We start from the raw sequence: 17,965 nt of genomic DNA, 5'->3' as shown, positions 1-17,965 counted from the left end.
ATGCAGGTATTTGATAATATAATAACCTACTAACTCGGATTTTGAAAATGATGCTGTTGTCACCTACAGACACCTGCCCTACAGTTGAGAATTACAATAAAAATGGAAGATAAGGGCATTTTGCTCATAGAAAATAAATTGTCTGATTCTGGCTGGTCCATCAGCATGTTAGATTTAGTTAGCAGTGTCCGAGTAAGGCTAAAAGGAGGACAAAAAAGCATATAATTGGTAGATAGTCTGTTTTTTCTTGTCTTGTTGAAGTGCTGGAGGCTCTTGTGATGGATTCCATGCCCTGCCAGCAGCACAGGCTGTTTAGCAGTGTGTCCCTTCCACTGAATCTTGTCTGGGATTCTAAGCCCCAGCTGATCAGATCCACATGTCCTGTCTATCCTTATGGTTCAACTATGGATTAGCGGCTTGTCCTTCACTCAAAACTTCTGAGTAGCATTGCTGAGATCTTTTAAACCAAGGCAATCAAAGAGCTGTGAAGAGGGCAGGGACAAAATCGTGTTGCAAATGCCATCTACAGTCTTTCAGGAAGGCAAAAGTAGCTGTCTATATTTCAACACAAAAGGCCTCAAAATGATTTCTTAATGGGGTTCTGATACCTACAGATATTCTTCATCACTAACTGTAGGCTGAACTAGGCTAACTGTGTCAATGCAAAAGACATGGATGTGATTAAAGGCTGAAATGACCTCTGTGGATAAGACCTATACCTCATCTACTTCAAGAAGGAGTAAAGCAGTACTTAGTAATGTTATACAGCATCTTTCACCCTCTTTCTGAGGATCTTGTCATGGCAGTAATTTGGGGCTAGAGAGCATTAATGTCCATAACTTACTGATAAGGGAATTGAGGCATGTATACAGGTTTTAAAGATGCCATTGAACAGAGTTCATGGGTTCTGCACTGACATTGGACTGGGCTGTTCAGCCGGAGTTGGATGCCACAGGAGCTGTGATCCTGTGTCAAGGGCATATCCCACACATTGTATCATATAATGGTCACTGGACACCTCAGCTGAACATTTATTAATTTGCTGTCTTAATATTGTAACCTGCAGACCATCTCAATTAATTTGCAATCAAGAAGAAACAACTCAGTGGGAACAGAAATGCTATCTAAACAACGAGGAGCTAACGAGGCTGTGTGATGCTCTGCACAGCTATGTGGCAGTAACCTGCATGTAAAGCTTCACAGCAGGTGAATTACAGCACACACAATGCTCTGTAGTCTCAGCTAGGCTGCTTCTGTGCTGGAGCTTGCTTGTTTGAAATGTTGCCTATCTAAAGAAAGCAAATCAGACAGTTTGTTATTGTACTATTATTTTTTAATATTTATTAAGCAGTTCATAAACTGTATCAACTTTATCTGACCACCCTGTAAATGTTTTCACTGAACTCTCCTAAGTGTGACAAATAACTGGAGGAGCCGAAGCTTAGAAGTTGTAGGCAGCGTTGAAAGGGTAGGCTGAATTTGTGGGCTCTTATAACCTTAATTATTCATTCTGATAGGAGATCACATTTTCAAAAGGTAAAGAAACACTTAGGAGCACAAAGATACGCGTGCTTGTATGGATTAGTGCAGTTGGCTCACTACACCAGCAAAAGCACATTTCAGCACCTAATTACCCCTTCTGAAGTGTAGTTATGCAATGTATCCACCCACTTGCTATAAACCTGAATGAAGATATAAGCTGCATATAGGTTGTTTACATTGCAAATCTCTGCCGCTTTTAGAATATCCAACCTCTACTCGCTTCGTATGAGCAGCTCACAGGGTTTTAAGAATTCGTCTTAACAGAAAGCAGATGGTTTCAGAAAGCTGAAATGAAGAAGGAGAAGGAAGAAATTCAAGATTAGAATTAAAACGTGTAACATTTAGTGAAAGCTACCATGATCGATTTTCCTTTTTAAAGACGGGGAATTACAACAATTAGTCTTGTGTCCTGCCATGCAGGAAAAAGGAAAGTGCACCAGATGCTTTTAAAGCGATAACTTTATTTTGTTTTTGTCTGGAAAGTGCTCAACAACAAATCGCACAGCACAGATTAGCATTCCTTCTTTAATCATAGCTGTCTCTTTAGGAGGTGGTGTATGTTGGCAATACCAAACTATTTCCTGAGACCACTCTCCTCTCTGCTTGCAAAAGCCCACATTTCCTCACTCTGCATGACCCCAAGGAGCTCTTGCCTCAGTCCTGAGGTTCAAGAAGGCATCATCTGCTAGGCAAGGGAACACTCACTTATCCAGCATCAGCAGGAGAGCTGTGTCATGTTCTGTTCAGCCTCTGTCTCCAAATATATATGTCCTGCCTGACCAAGGGCTTGCGGATTAGGGGAACCTTAAAGGACAAGTGAAAGTCCTACTGCAAAAATCAACAGGCTGCTTTAAATTAGCAGGAAGAGTAATTTCCTCTTGCAGTACCAATATTTCATTATTAAAATGAGAGGACAGGATTTAAATACACCATAACACTTCCAATGCTGTGTCGTATTTCTTGGAGGACTGTGTTTTGCTATGTTTATTTGCCTCAGGGGTAACACTTTTTTATGTATATTGTGAGGCTCAATAGTCTGGCAGAGGCAGCATTTAGAACTGCTTTTCTTGATACTGTGCATCTGTCTCTGTTGTGATGGTATCTATAGCAAAGTTTATAGAAAAGAAAGAGATAGCAAAGATGTCTCTGGACTCTGATTTTCAGTGTTGCTGTAGTTAGGTTTTCCAAAAGGCTGTGATTAACTTTAGTGGAAGATAACAGGGTAACCCTTTTTGCCCATGACTAATTCGTAATGGAAGAATGATGGAAATTTCCCCGAGCAATTTATCTGTAAATACTGGGATTAATTACTGCCTGTTGTCTCCACATGGATAAGTAATTCTTTGGTTATGTGTGAGAAGGATTGTGTGGGCTCTACTAATGATCAGTATTTGGTCAAAATAACCTTTTATGATATTTGAAACTTCTGTTCAGTCAGTCCCATTACAGTAACTGGAGGCAATGAATATAAATATAACACATATTGTTCCTATGTAATAATTCCACCAAGTCACTACTGTCATTATGATATCTTTTTATATACTGGAAGTTCATCTTTAAACAGGTGATATAAGCATGGTTGGTGTGTCTTCTCCTTTCCACCTTCCTCTTTACAGGGACTGAATTCCAGGGACCAAGTGCTGGTGGCATTTCTGCCTGTGCTGCGTGGAGTTCCAGAGAGAGCCCTGGCTTCATTGTTCCTAAATCTATCCCTTATTCCTAAATCTATTCCTTCCGTATTCCTAAGTTTGGATGCTTCCTTATTCTTTAGTGCCCACAAGGAACACTGACTGGGAATAACTGTTCTGCGTGCAATTCATAGCGTAACCTGTTCATATTGACTGTGCCCAGCCCAGTTTTGAAAGCTTTTGAAAACAGCAGCAGTCAGTACTAGAAGCTTGTGCTGAAGGCAGTACTGATCCTACCTGATCCAGAAGAAATGGTGGTAAGGTCATCATTATGTGGAATGCCACTCATCCCCAGAGTCCACGGGTAAAATCCTCTCAGGTCTGAACTCTTTCCACTTGTGCTTTGAAGCAGCCTGTGTCCTTGGATCTGCCAGGAGAGGGACGGTTTCTTTGTTCCTGTCATTCCTCGATGTAGGTTGTGTTTGCTTGTGGTTAGCATAAATATTAACACCTAAGTGGCAGAGCACATTCCTTCAGGTTCATCTGACTGCATGTACATTTGGGAGAAGGCAGCACTTAAAAAGCACGATTCATCTCATTTTGTGTAAATCTAAAACAGATTAGACAAATTGGAGCTTAACGGGGGATAGCTAGTCCAGATGTCAAACCAGAGACCATCACCCCATAAGACAAAAGGAATGAAAGAGGAAGCTGTTCTCACTCTTCCAAACTCGTCATTCTGATATCATATGTGCACAGTGTTTCACACTAGATTAAAAATATTCTGGAAATTTTATATGCAATTTTCTATTTTTCTAAGCTCTTCTGGGGATAAAACTCATTCTGTGTATATCCAAAGTACAATTACTTCTTGATTTGTAACAGCTGCCACAAAGGAATCTTTCATATTAAGAATTGTGGGTGGGCAGACAGATTTTAAACTCTGAGCTACTCCATTTTCTCTCCCTGATTTTCTCAGGAGACAGTAAATCAAATTTAAAAAAAAGAAGAAAAAAAAAATCTGGATACATATGACACATTATGCAAACCAACAAACTTTACACTTTCTGGGGGGATGCAACAAGTACATGAAGACTAGAAATCTGTTTGGGAGATGTGAAGTTGTGAGACAGTTAATGAGGAAAATAATTAAATTTAAAATTTGATTAAAAAAAATCTGGTGCAAATATTGGAGAAAAAAAGAGTTTCTTAGATGGTCAGTAGAGGGCAGGCATATTTTATTTCTGAAGAACCTCCTTTGCCCGCTACTGTGTGCAAAGAATATTTGTTCTATCTTCAGATTTGAGGAGTGTAAGTCTACTTTGTCATATTACAGTGATATAAATCAGCAGTTATAATTTAAAAAGACATTGTCAACCCCTTTGAGGAGCTAAATGTCCATTTTAAAGCAATTGGAGGATATGAGTTATGACTACAGGCATTTAATTTCTGTGTTTGGATTGTAAAAACCATGGCATAAAAAACCTGAAATATTGCCGGTACTGAGTACTAGAGAAGAATCATTTCTCTGCTGAATTCTGTAAAATGCAGTAGTTCTTTCTGATGTGAACTACTATATCACTAATGGGGTGGAAACACACTCCTGAAAGTCATGATTGTTTAAATCTTAAGCTCAGTAGCAGAGATTCTTCTTGAAGATCTGACTATCCAAGTGACTTTAAACCTAAAGGAGCAATGCCTCTTTTAATTTCTACCTGCCTTCCTCTGTAATTGAAACAGTGTTTGTATTTCAGCCAGACAGAATACCTAACAGGTTCTGAATACAGGATAAAATCAGTGTCATATCTGATTAACTCAACAGGAGAAAATAAAGTGGGTTTAAAGAAGCATTTATTCTGAATGAGCCTATTCTCCCCCAAATGTATTTTAGTACTGAAACAAAATGTAGACGGTGTCTTTGCAAGAAACCAATCAATATAAACACATTTCTAATATCGTTATGGTACACAACTTTTAAACTCTTGTAATGGGATTTGTTCTTGAAGAGAATGAGCAATGAAAACATATATGCTGATGCTATAAAAACTGGAAATTTTTGTTTAGATTAACTTCTGTGTGCGTGTACACATATACAAGCTCTGGGTGTGTGATCAAAATTACTACAGTGAATCTACACATGTAAGTCATAGTAACGTGAGGAAAGGGTTATGTCAGCTACCGTTTCTTTCTGTGACTTGACAGTTTCATTTTTTTTCTGGCAAGATGTTCACATAGACACCTCTAATTAGGATCAAAAATGTTTTGAAGATTTTTCTGAAAATATGCCGTTCTCATTCACTTCGTCCTCACTTTGTGTATTGAGAGAATGTTTTCGTTGCATTTCACAATAATTTCAGCTAGTGGAGGAAGTGAATGCTCTGAAAATTGTTGGCCCTCAACTTCAACTTCATAGACTCCTTGATTTGGGAACCCCATTACCTTCATTACTCCCACGGTTTAGACGTGACTGAGGTACAGAGGGCCTTGAATGGTACTTGTAGCTGAACATAAAACAAGTTCGTATGATTACTTTAATTCTTTTTAAAGTGATGTGGCCTTACAAGCAAGGAGATGAATTTTTATGCTACCCATACCTTCCAGATGGTCTCTGGGATTAGTTTCAAGTTTTTGTTCTAGAAATTAATGGAGGTCCATATTTTCCTGCAATCCAGATAGATACTGAGAGGATGAATCTCTATAAGAAATGAAAGCTGATTGAAGAGATGCAAATGTTAGAACCTTCAAATGATTTCAATCAAAATTGGACTTGCTATCATGCGGGTACATGTTACTAAATTAACTGCAATTTTATCTACTTGTATCTTTGTTGTAGTCATCTAGGCAGATGGAAAAACTGTCCATATGCGGCCTATATCATAGGCAAAATTTACAGGATACACTTACTCTAATTTTGTGCTTAACCCCTGAATGATCTAGTGTTATGTTTTCTATAAAATGTTCAGTGCAAAAAAAAAGGGAACTTATGGCCTAATGCTTAGGTGACTTGATTTCATAGCATTTAGACGGATAGAAAATCTAAAACTTCATAGTGTATTGCTCTGTTGTGATGATACCACTGCAGCAAAGTGTTTTTAGCCATATGGATCTTAAAAAAAAATAGCTATTTCTGTAGTTAATACCCTCATCAAGCCAGCAAATACCTCTGAAAGGTTTAATGTATAAGCGTTCAGAAAGGACTTTCTCATTTAAAATCTCTGCCTTTGACTTGAGATAGTCAAACTGCTGTAGTGTAAATTTTAAGATTACTTGCACTGACAACATCAACTTGAAACCTAGTCATTTCATAAAAAAGAGCTAGTGGTTTCAGGAAATATTCCTATTTCTATGTTATCTTGCCAGTTTCTGTAATTCCACAGTTATATTTTCCTCTTTAATGACATCTATGTCCTGTGTTGGACTGCAAGGTAGTCACAAAAGAAGGAGGAAATACATTTATGCAGAGTAACAATCAAACAGACTTTAAACAAAATAATATTTTTTACACAAATAATTTTGTGAGTTATTTACACAAATTCTATTTTCATGAAGTAAACAGAGATTAGAGAATCTCACTGTACTATTAGTGGTGTTTGTAAGAGCAGGCCTATTTACTGTTACGTTTGTGCTTAGCATGATAAAAGCTGGTAATAATTTCTCCTTTGAGAATGTGAGTCTTGAAAACAAGACAGACAGCTATAGAGGAAACAGAGATGCACTGGAATGGCATGCTCAATAATATTTTAAAGATTTTTGTCTGGTAGGTTTGTTACAAGGTATTGCTGAATGTCTTCAATCCCACCTAAAATATCAGAACTGGTGTTTTAACTTACCCATTTGTGAAAGACCTTGATGCAGGTAGGCTGCAGTGCAGCGAACATTAGCCACCTACCACAGCCTCTGTAGAAACAGTGTATGGACCACCTAGGGTCTCATCTCATCTACATAAAGCTGAGAAAGAGCTGGCCACAGTCAAGCATGAGATGTCTTTCCTCTCCATATAAATTTGTCTCTAGAGGTGCTGAAATGGCTATTTCCATGGCCTTTCTTTTGCTATTTCTCTTTGAAACCTCCGTGAGGCAAAGGATGGTTTGTGCTGTGGGAGACAGGAATGGAATCAGCATCATGGGAAGCTGAATTGAGGTGACCCAGATGTGACCGCAGGATGATGTTCAACACCTGGTTGAATACCTGTGTAAATGTCTCTCTGGTTAAGAAGACTTGGAAGTGAACTAAGAAATAGGAAAGATACAGTAAGTCCCCCCAAAATTGCATGACAGGATGAGAGATGAGTCTGTGGAGAGGATGAATCTGCTGGAGATTAAGACGATTAAAGAGAAGTAAAAGGAAGCCTGAGAAAAGGGATACAAGGAAGGAAGAAACAAAACTCTTGGTAGTCCTTTGCATAAACACTTCTGCCTGAGGAAGGGCTCATTTGAACAGTGCCAAAGTAAAAAGAACCGGGAAGGCTGACCAGGGAAAAATTAAACAGGGAGGAAAATAGAGAGGGAAAGGGCTTTCTTTTCCTTTCTCTTCCTTTTCTTCTTCTTTTTTTTTTTTCCTTCTTTGAAAACAGAATGCTCCCAGATTGATGGTGTTTTGTTTTGTTTGTCTGTTTCTGGCTAAGAATCTCCCAATTTCCCAGCTTCTCATTCTGCACACACAGGTGGGATTTATGACTTCCTCATAGTATTTATTTTTGTTGTTGCAATACCACCCGAAGTCTCAAACAAATTCAAGACCTTTCTGGGAGAGAGGCTGTGAAAACAACAAAGATGATAAATTTTGTGTCCTGAAGTCTCATGCAATGCCCATTATACAACCAGTGTAAGGACTCTTATTAATGTAAATGAGTAGTTAACATTTTAAATGTGCTAGAAAGCTAAGTATATGTGCATACACTGCAGTAACATGTCAAAGCCAGCTCTGAACATCTGAACAGCAGAAGTCTGAAGTACTTCATTGCAGGACACAAGACTGAAGTCCCAGACTCGTTGTAGAAGATGAGGGTAGGGTTTTACCCCTGCACCTTCGGGAACAGGAGTTGGTCCAGGTGTGTCTAAATGGTTCCTGCACTGTAACAGTGTGGTGCAGCTACAGTGGTTGTCTGCGAAATGGTCCTAACAGAAAGTGTCTGGGTTTTGTTTGTTTGGGCTTAGAGCATAAAGTTTGTTTAATGTAAACAGAAGAAGCCTGGCAGGGCTGAAGAAAGCCAGGCATGGGGCTTGTCATCAGTTCTCTGGGTGTTCCTTTTTCCAGTCGCCAAGTCCAGTTTGGCCCTGGTTTGATCCTCCAGAGAGATGTTAGAACAACACATAAGCACCTAGACAGTAATAAGGTGATAAAAAACAGCCAGAATGAATTTGTCATGAACAAATTGTGTCAAACCAATCTCATTTCCTTCGACAGGGTAACTGGCCTAGTGGATAACACAGAAGTAGGAGATGTGATGTATCTTGACTTAAGTGAGGCTTTTGACACTGTCCAACATGACATTCTTATAAGCAAGCTTGAAAAATATGGCCTAGATGAAATCGCCATAAGTGGCTGCAAAACAGCTGAAAAAAATGTTCTCCAAGAGAAGTTATCAGTGGTTCTCTTTCCAACTGCAGGGGCAGCCCATGTGGCAACACTCATCCGTCTTTTCCAGGGGAAGTTCTGTTCTCTAGGCCATCATTCAAATGTTAATGAGAAAATACACGCTATTTCTTTTTACAGAGGCAACTGCAGGGGGAGAGGAGGTTTGAAGCACTTTGTAGGAAAGAACCAATTCAGAAAGACCTATATAAATTAAGAAGCCATGATAAAAGTCAAGCAGGTGAAATTTGGTAAAGAAGTGCAAAATACTGCGCATGGAAAAAAAATACGATAAATGCACGAAGGCAAAATGCAGAAGTAATTGGGAGGCAGAAAAGTGTCTGGGGTTTTAGGAGATCACAAGTGAAATATAACTCACAAAGGACATGCTATTGCAAATAAAGCACCTCTTTTTTCGGGATTCTTTAACAGGAGTGTCATGTGTAAGACATGGGAAGTAATTATTTTGCACCATATGGTGCTGGTGAGGCCTCAGCTGGAGTATTGAATCCAGTTTTGGGGACTGCATATAAAGAAAGATGTAGATAAATTGGAGAGTTTCCAAAAGAAATCATGGGGAAATTAAGATTTTTAAAAGCATGATTTAAAAGGAAAGGTTGAAGGAGTTAGATTTGCCTAGAATATTTATTCCCCTTACCCGTTTTGTGTGGCAGGAGGGCCTAGACAGTCTCCTGAGGTCTCTCCTAGTCCTGTGTTTTCATAGCTCAACCTGTAATACCAGCTATCTGACTAGCTTATATTCACCTAAGTCACAATTTCTTGATGTCATAGCAGAGACATCTTTAGAGATGTCATAGCAGAGGCATCAGAAAAGATTTGAAAGGGGAAGCAGATACTTAGAGTGACTTAAAAGGATCTCTGTGTCACTATTGCAATAAGGAAAGTGAGTTTATAGGGCAAATAAAGAAAACACTGTTCAAAACTGACATCATTAGTGTGGAGGAAAAACACCTGATATACGATGATGATTTTTGTGTGTGGCAACATGGATTTTAGTATCATCATTTCGACAGGTTGGTACCATCATTCAACACTCTCAGGTCTCCTTCTGTAAAGTTTTCATCACTGGAGATTTCTGATTTGACCCAGAATATTATTTTCATGAACTGAAATGCAGTAGAGTGTGAAATAAAAAAAAAATAAGAAGAAGGGAAATACTCCACATTTACAGCATTTGGTCAGATTTTTCTTTTTTTCCTTTTCATGTTTATTTTCAATTCCAAAAATGTATCTTCTGAATTGTAGCATTTAGATATTAAGGCATTGGCAAAAATAGTTGCTGGCTCTTGCTCTCTGTTTTTCCGTTTTTCCTTTGAACTGTATGGCATATATGTACATATACTTATCACAAAAATTTCAGGTATTTACAGGAAGCAGCCCCAGTTGTGTCCCTGAAAGGCAGAATTGCAGTAGGCATGTCTATAGTAACTGCAGAGTGACTCAGCTCAGTGCCATTTACGGCATTTGTCTTTGCTGTGGAAAGTTCATATGTCAGCTGACAAAATATTAATAGATCAGTAGGTAATGAATCTTCCTAAGCTGCCAAGCAAGGAATAATAAATATAACTCCTTTTTTTTCCTGGAAGCCAAATCTTCCTATCCTGCCTCAGGAAGAGTTAGGCCTTCCAAGGTGGCTTGAGGCAGTTAAGCTTCCCCAAAGTTGTAGGGATTTGTGGAGCAAGTGAAAACAGTCTTGCATCCTGTGAATGATAATAGAGGGCCAAGACAATGCAGAGCAATCCCTAGGTCAGACTGTGTAGCCTGTGGAGCTGAGGGGAGCCGTGGTCATGGCTACGTTTCATCCTGTCCTTGGTGCTGAGCCAGACCGTGATGCTGCGTAGTGGTATTTGGAGGGGCAGGACGTAGTCCCCCAAGAAGACCCTTGACCTGTTGTATGGAGAACTGCAGCTTTCAGGCTGCTAGTATCTGTGGCTGGAGTGGAAATGATGTGACTGTCCATAGCTACTACGGGATCTGTATTACTGCTCATCCTGCGCCTTTCCTAATGCACTGCCTCAAAAGATTCGTGCCTGTCTGGAAGAAGCAAGCACAAAAATCCCTTTCTCTCAGATACACACACACACACACACACTAGCAGGACCTGGTTTAATCTGTAGCAAAACCCAGGCGGCTCAAAGTTAAACTTGCCATTGAATTACTAATTTATTGCTTTTGTTTGTGGGTATTGCGGTATATGGGGTGTGTGAGATTACCCGCTGACTGTCATTTCTCACAGCAATGTGGATGCCCCATAGCAGGAATTAAGAATGAAGCTTCTTTCAGCATTTGCACTTTAAAATGTTATCGGACACAAAAAAGTTGTTTTGTGTGCGTGTGAGGGGAGCTGTGTGTGGGTGTGAATTAATAGAATTTTTAAACGTATTTTTAATTTTTATCTTCCAGCAATGCTCCATTATCAGATAGATGATAAAATGTCTTGAATAGTTGACTCTGGGGCTTTCACTAAACTGCCCATGAATGCTGAAACCATCTGTTTTTCTGGACGTTTGTCAGGGTGAGTGTGGCAGAGGCAGCTGTTTGAAAAGGGACGCTTTGGATGATGAACCAGCCCATTGTTTCTGAGCGATTCGCTCGCATTCAGAGACTCTACCCAAGCGTACTATAGAGCAATCAAAATCAAACTATTGTTTGTACCAATCATATTGATCTGAAAAGGAGGTGGTGGGATGACCGCATTGTAGATGCAAATAGTTGTTTAGAGCAGCTGTATGCTGGCCAATATGTACCACAGTAGGAAACCCACATGGAAGCTAGAGGGCTCCCTGCACCCTACTGGGGAAAAAGAAAAGATGCTGCCAGATTGAACTCTAGTTTACAGCAAAAATGAAGGCTCTGGACTGTTGGTATTGCTAGTAATTTGGTTTTTACAGCAATTGTTGACATTAACCCTCTAGTGCCTTAGTAATTAAAGTCAATTTTTTTTTTCCTGCAAGCACATTGTGAAGAGAGTTTATCAACAAGATAATTACCTAAAGCTACCGCAGTGAAATATAGGAACGATTTGCTTGGATGTCAACTATCAATTTTCTCTTCTATAAAAATTAATTGCATTTTTGTTGTTGTTTTTTTATGCAGAATCATTCATGCACTGTTTAAAGTTTTCATAATTTATTTATGATGATGAAAATATAGCAGCTGAATCGAAACATATTGTGGTGTTCGTTTCTACGTTAAATATAGCTGTCTTATCTCTGCAGAAAGCAGGGGAAAAGATGATCTTTAGTGCATGTAATGAAGATTAGAGCTTTTAGTTTAGAGTAACTGAGAAAGCTACACTTCATCCATTAACATTTTAAGCTTTTTAGTTGTCCTTGTCACTTCATTGCATGCATGCTAATATCTCCTCATATAAAATTTAATCTGTCGAACTAAATGAAGGAATTAGTATCTGAAAGACATCTTTCATTAAGCAATTAACGAATCTTTCTAACAAATCTACAAAAGCATATGTGTTTATATTTAATAAGTATTTGTATGATCAGCCAATTACAATACATAGGTACATCTTCTTGTTTATTTTTGATATTATAAAATCTAGACTTAGGATCAAGTTGTAATTATGCTTTAGTAAATATATTACAATTGTCAACAACCGTGGTTAGGGGACTACTTTCAAAATCATCATAGTCGGATAAAGCTTAATATTTATTTCTTTGTGTAAGAATCTCTATTCTCTCCCTTCATGATTCACAGATGGAAATTATGGGGTAGTAAAGAATCTGCACAGGGAATAAACTCAAGGATGTCTTTTTATAATTAACAATGATGTGTGCGTGCATGTAGGAGGGAAGGAAGCAAGAATAGGATGGCAGCCTGTATTAAAACATGATCACCTGCACCAGCTGCAACATGTTTCCTTTCACAGCATTAGAGTAGCTTTTCAAATCTATTCTCTTCCCAGGCTGCTTGCATAATTTTATGAAGGGACATCCCACCCTACATTAACCTATTACTTAACCAGTGTCAGCTTTGTGTGGCCTCCACGTAAAAGTGAAGAATGTAAGTAAAAATAGTGACATAGTCCTTTTGCCCTTCCACCATTATTAACTCGTTTGTGAGTCATTTTCTTATTAGTATATATGAGTGCTTCCTTCCTTGGCGTCATTCTTGTCTGAATTATTTTAGTCTTGAAAATTCTCCATTTAATGTATGAATGCCTAGTCAGTACATAATAATGGATTATAAATTGACTAATGACACTTTCATGTGTAAAATATATGCTACTTTATTTCTTTGAATGAGGTGGTGCTCAGGCAATAGTTACTCTCTGATTTGTCTTTCATTTATAAAATTTTTAGAAATGAAGTCTTCATTTGGATCCTGAAGTTGTTTTAGAGATAAGCAGAGATAAATAAATAAATAATAAATAAATAAATAAATAAATAAATAGAGGTAAAGCAGATGAGCAACTAGGTTCATGTAATGGCCACTTCCCTGAGTGAACAGCAAATTCTGCATTTAAAGAAATGGTTCACTTTTTGAGCACATGCAGCGTATGCAACACTTCTAATCATTTCTTTCTACTAAACGATGAAGAATAACATTATTCAGAAACTTCTACCCTTCTGAGTGCATGTAGGTCCATCTGTATGCAAAACTCTGGAAAGTTGGCAGAAAAACTCCACAGAGAAAAACTGGAGGTTGGTAGGAAGAATAAAAGCCCAAGTACTACCAAAATACTCTATGTACAATTCTCCCACCCCAGTCTTGGTTTTCTGGGGGGCGGCTGGGGAAGAGAGTGAGGCACACGTGGGAGATGTCGGTCAGAGCAGTTGATGAATTGCAGGAGAGCGCTCGGGAACTAAGAGGCAAGGACAGTATAAACATGCATTTGGAGAAGTGCAACCAGTCGAAATACTTGTTTTTCTTTCCAGACGCACCAAGTGATGCTAAGACAGACAGTGTAGCATGCTTGATTTGTCTCATTTGCTTATCATTTTCATTAGCACTTTGCTACCTGACTGTTTTGGAGCCAGTTCTCTAAGTGTTAAAATAACTCACCAGCTTGACAGCTATCGTGTATGTCTGGCAGTATTAACAAAGTGAAATCCTTGCCATAAAGTTTGAAAAAAATGTATCAGACACCTACTCACTGGTTGCCAGAGGACCAAACCTCTGAGCAGGAGAGAGACAGAGGGAGAAGCTTCATCACCAGTGAGGTTCAGAGATGATGAGAAGCCAAGGCACCTGCTGTCTTCACTTCCCGGAAAGGGTGGGGTGAGGGAGTTGTGGAAATCTTTGTTCACTACCTGGTACTTCTCTGTAGCCTCTGTGAAAATCTGTTCGAGGTTCCCTCATTGGCATCAGACTCTTTATCTCATCTCATTTTGTGATAGAGGCTGAAGTCATCTGCTCAAGGATGCTTTCAGCTGTGTGCAGTGCACTGCACAATATACTGATAAGGCACCATCCCATTCCGGAAGCACTACCAGCTTCTTTCCTCTTTTAATCTTTTGTTTGTTCCTCTGCAGCTTCCTGGACATAGGCTTTTATTATGCTCCTTTTTTTTATACACCAGTAATTGATTACAGTGCCTACTTCCAAAGCTGTTGAGTTTCGCCAAATACTGGCTATATGACATGAGCATTTAGTTAAATCCATAGATTTTACTGAGTGCAATTCCTGGATCCACTTTACTTCAAATACAATTACACAAACAGGAGTTGCTGAAGATCAGTGCTTGGTTGTAGTGCTTCTGATGAAGAGCAGCATAAATACATACTAAACAGAAAACTGGGCCTTGGAAATACAATACATCACTACTGTATTGCGCTTTAACCTTTTCCCATTACCAGTTTTCATTAGAAGAAATCTGGAGATGGGATTGGCTGCAGATGTAGGGTTACTGATCCAAGCTGCAGTTATCTGGAGGGAATCATTTGCCTATGGTCTCGGACTGAATTAGTCTCCAGTTGGGTCCTCCAGTATCGTGTATATCTTGGCCTGGGCATGGGTTGTGAAAGAGGTAGATGCAAACCATGATCTGGAACTATTAGTACTCTCTGAGTGTCTGTTAAGTTTATCTTGCTGCTTTTTATTAGGAAAAAAGTGGGAGTTCCTTTTTTAGAGTGAAGGATGATACAAATTTTTAAATCCTAATGAAGAAAGGATTGTCTACTATGACTATATGACAACGATAGTCTAATATAAGTAATGTTTGTTTGGAGTGCAAACACTGAAATAAAGCCTGTTTTGCCTCCTTTCATTTAAGATTTTAAACTTCCTGGTATAAAAATGCATGCATCTGAATAAACCTCTTTTCTTTCTTCCCAGTGAAGGAAATATTATTTTGTTTTAATGTATGTTGTTACAATCCCCTAAAGAGATTTTTAAAGCAATCTCTTTTTCCTGGAAAAAATGTTTTTCCCAAAGAAGCCTTTTGACAATGATACTATTTAACATCCTTTCACAAGGTGAATAGTATGTTAGGCAAAAATGTAGTGCAGTTAGAGAATTTGGCACAAAATTGGAATAAGGACAAAATGTTGTCAGAATTGGGTGCTGAAAGCCATATGCTCGTTTTTTGAAGGTGGGTCACGTTTTTAACTGTCAGATTGTTAAGAATCCTCACATCACCCATGGATTTCAGTCAGAGACAGGTTTTCACCACTGTGGGAAGTCAGGCCTGCCTGCTACCCCCAATTTGGCACATAAATTTGAAACTTTTATGACAAGGCATCTAATTTATCAACCCTAATTTGTGACGTGGAAGGACTTCTCTTGCAGAGAGTTGATTTTCATTCTTACTGTGGCAAACTGTCATTTTATTGTGAGTCTCAGAACATGGGGAAGATTATCTTGTTTTATGTCTTTTTTTAAATGATTCAACTTGTGGAGTTAAGTGCTTGAGAATAGGAATTTCATCTTCTGTTTAAGAACACAAACAAGTTCCTTGACTTGTGGTCCTAGGCATCATTCTCCTATTTGTTTAGGAATAAGAGATTGAGGGAAAAAGCTTTAAAAAATTAGACTTCTCATCTCAACTCTGAATGAGTTCATTGGTAATTTGCAAACACACTTCTGTGACAACATTTTTGTTCTAGCTTGAATAAATCTGCTGTTTGCACCTTCTACTTCCTTCCAGTGTATTTTTAGGAAGCCTTAATTTTACTGTGCTAAATAAATATACCTCCTTAATTATGATGCCCAAAGTACTGCTTACTGCTCTTGCTCCTGTACCATACGAATTACCATACTAATTTCTTTTTTTTCTCTCTTTTTTTTTTTTTAATATCCAGAATTGCCCACTAGTTCTTCCTTGATTGCCCACTAGTTCTTCCTTGAAATTCAAGATGAGGTTTCATCAGAGACTCTTTGGAGGTGATGCAAATATTTTTCTGGAAAACCTTCTGATTGATAGTGCTTTAGTACAATAAGTACAATATTTATTATCATTATTATTAATATTCTTATTGTAATAGAAGAAATGATTAGAGGGAGATCCTTCACCTCCTCTGTGTTTTCAGTGGTGGAACCCAGGCACCCAGCAGAAATTCTTGTTTTGATCCTGAGTGCATTGTCCTCTGTTGGGGCAGACAGATCTTCCATTTTCATTTCTGTCATCCCAGACGTCTTTGTGATTTCTGGTAGTGTTGCTGGTGAGTCCCAACTTCATTTTCTCATCAGGATCCTTTTTTTTTTTTTTTTTTTTATATACCTTGCTGGTGAAAGTATTAAGCTCAACTAGTCTTGAAACCAGTCCCTAAAGCACTTCACCAGTAACCTCCACCCCATATGAATCATTAATTTTTCCGTGTAAACCACTGTCTACTCTAGCCAATTTCAGTCCTCCATTTGAACTGACTGTGACTGTTGAATGCTATTCTGAGTTCCAGATAGATGAGAATTACTATTGTTGTTGTTGTGTTTTGTTTTGTTATTTTTAGTCTAAAACAGTGATTCTCCAGGGAAAGAAAGATACCAGAAAGGTTTAATTTAACCTCTGTCTGTCTGTCTTTCAAAAATTGGATCAAAATTTGAGTAGCTCTAAAGGTATCTTAGTAACCGAGGATTGGTCTTCTTCAGTATTGCCATTAGAAAGAAATGTGCATAATCATAAAGTGCAACTTCTGATTTGTTTGAAGACTTAATTTATTTCAACCAAAATTAGCTCAGTGAACTTTTCAAAGCAGGCTATTCTTGAGTTGTAATCTTTCTCAGGTTTTGGAAATGAAGTTCAGTTGCACTTTATGGATGTTGTATGTCACAAGATTGAGTTTTATACAGCAATTTAGCATGTAGGATTTTCATTTCTGAATTATTTTTAATCAGAAACTTGTTAGTCCCATCAGGTTTCGTTCCATCTTCTTTTCAAGTATAAGCCAACAGATATAGACCCATTCACACTGAGAGAAAAATTATCCCACTGTCTTGCAAATAAATTTGAAAAAAGGAGAATGTTTATGGTTATTAGAGATCCCATAGGTATCCCATAAGATGTTCATCAAATTCTGCTTTAGATGCTCACCAAGTCACATATTCCAATCATTTTGGAAAATACCTTTCCCTTAATATTGTTTGTCTTTATTTCATGTCCTAAACAGTCCATAGTTTAATCCCAAAATGGTGAGAACAGCTACTGAGTTGCTGCTCTGCAGCAGCTCTCATGTAACCGAGTGGGGTCAGCCCTTAAAACAGACCTGGTCAGCAGCAGAGTGGAAGTTATTTGTGTTTTCCTCAAGTGAGGGTGGCTCTCAAGTAGCTTTCTCGTGTTTCATTATGAGCAGTGACTGACCTTTCAGTTCTTTGTGGACTTTTAATTTGAGAAAGTGGGTGGTGTGGCATTTCTAAAGACATAGAAACTTTTGTCTGTAGATCGTCTAACAAATTTGATATTCAGTACTCGCTACAGACAAATACTGCACATTCAGTCCTTGATATGCATGCATATTATTAATCAGCATCAAATGAGGAACGTGTACTCTGCCTTCAACTTAAAGTGAAGGCTTTCTTCTTAAATGACACATTAACTCTCTCATTCCAGCAACGAGTGAGTCAAAGTTTAATGATAGTAATAGCACTAAATTGACAGAGTTTATGCATGAAATAAACATGAAAGGTTATAAATTTCAGTTTAGTTCCAGAATCTTAAACACTATAGGTCGAAAACATTCTGCTACCATCTCTTTGTTGTCAACTGATGGATATTTACCTCCACTTCTTTCTATTTTAAAGCCAAT

At 38.3% G+C, this 17,965-nt stretch overlaps 1 protein-coding gene across 7 annotated transcripts in view; it reads left to right on the top strand.

Moving 5' to 3' along the window:
• The window catches only part of LOC118259705 (cytochrome P450 7B1), a 123,916-nt gene that overhangs the window by 26,800 nt on the left and 79,151 nt on the right, over positions 1–17,965 (top strand). Inside the window, exon 2 of one of the 7 annotated variants that reach the window (XM_035569472.2) lies at positions 16,025–16,106. The exons of the other annotated variants lie outside the window; for them this stretch is intronic. The gene's annotated coding sequence lies outside the window, so the exon portion shown is untranslated. The remainder of the gene's footprint in view (positions 1–16,024; positions 16,107–17,965) is intronic. 7 annotated transcript variants of the gene reach the window in all.

This window comes from Cygnus atratus, chromosome 2 (genome assembly GCF_013377495.2).
Source record: "Cygnus atratus isolate AKBS03 ecotype Queensland, Australia chromosome 2, CAtr_DNAZoo_HiC_assembly, whole genome shotgun sequence".
Taxonomy (NCBI): domain Eukaryota; kingdom Metazoa; phylum Chordata; class Aves; order Anseriformes; family Anatidae; genus Cygnus; species Cygnus atratus.
Note: the sequence above shows the minus strand (reverse complement) of the source record. Positions and strands in the feature narration are given on the sequence as shown.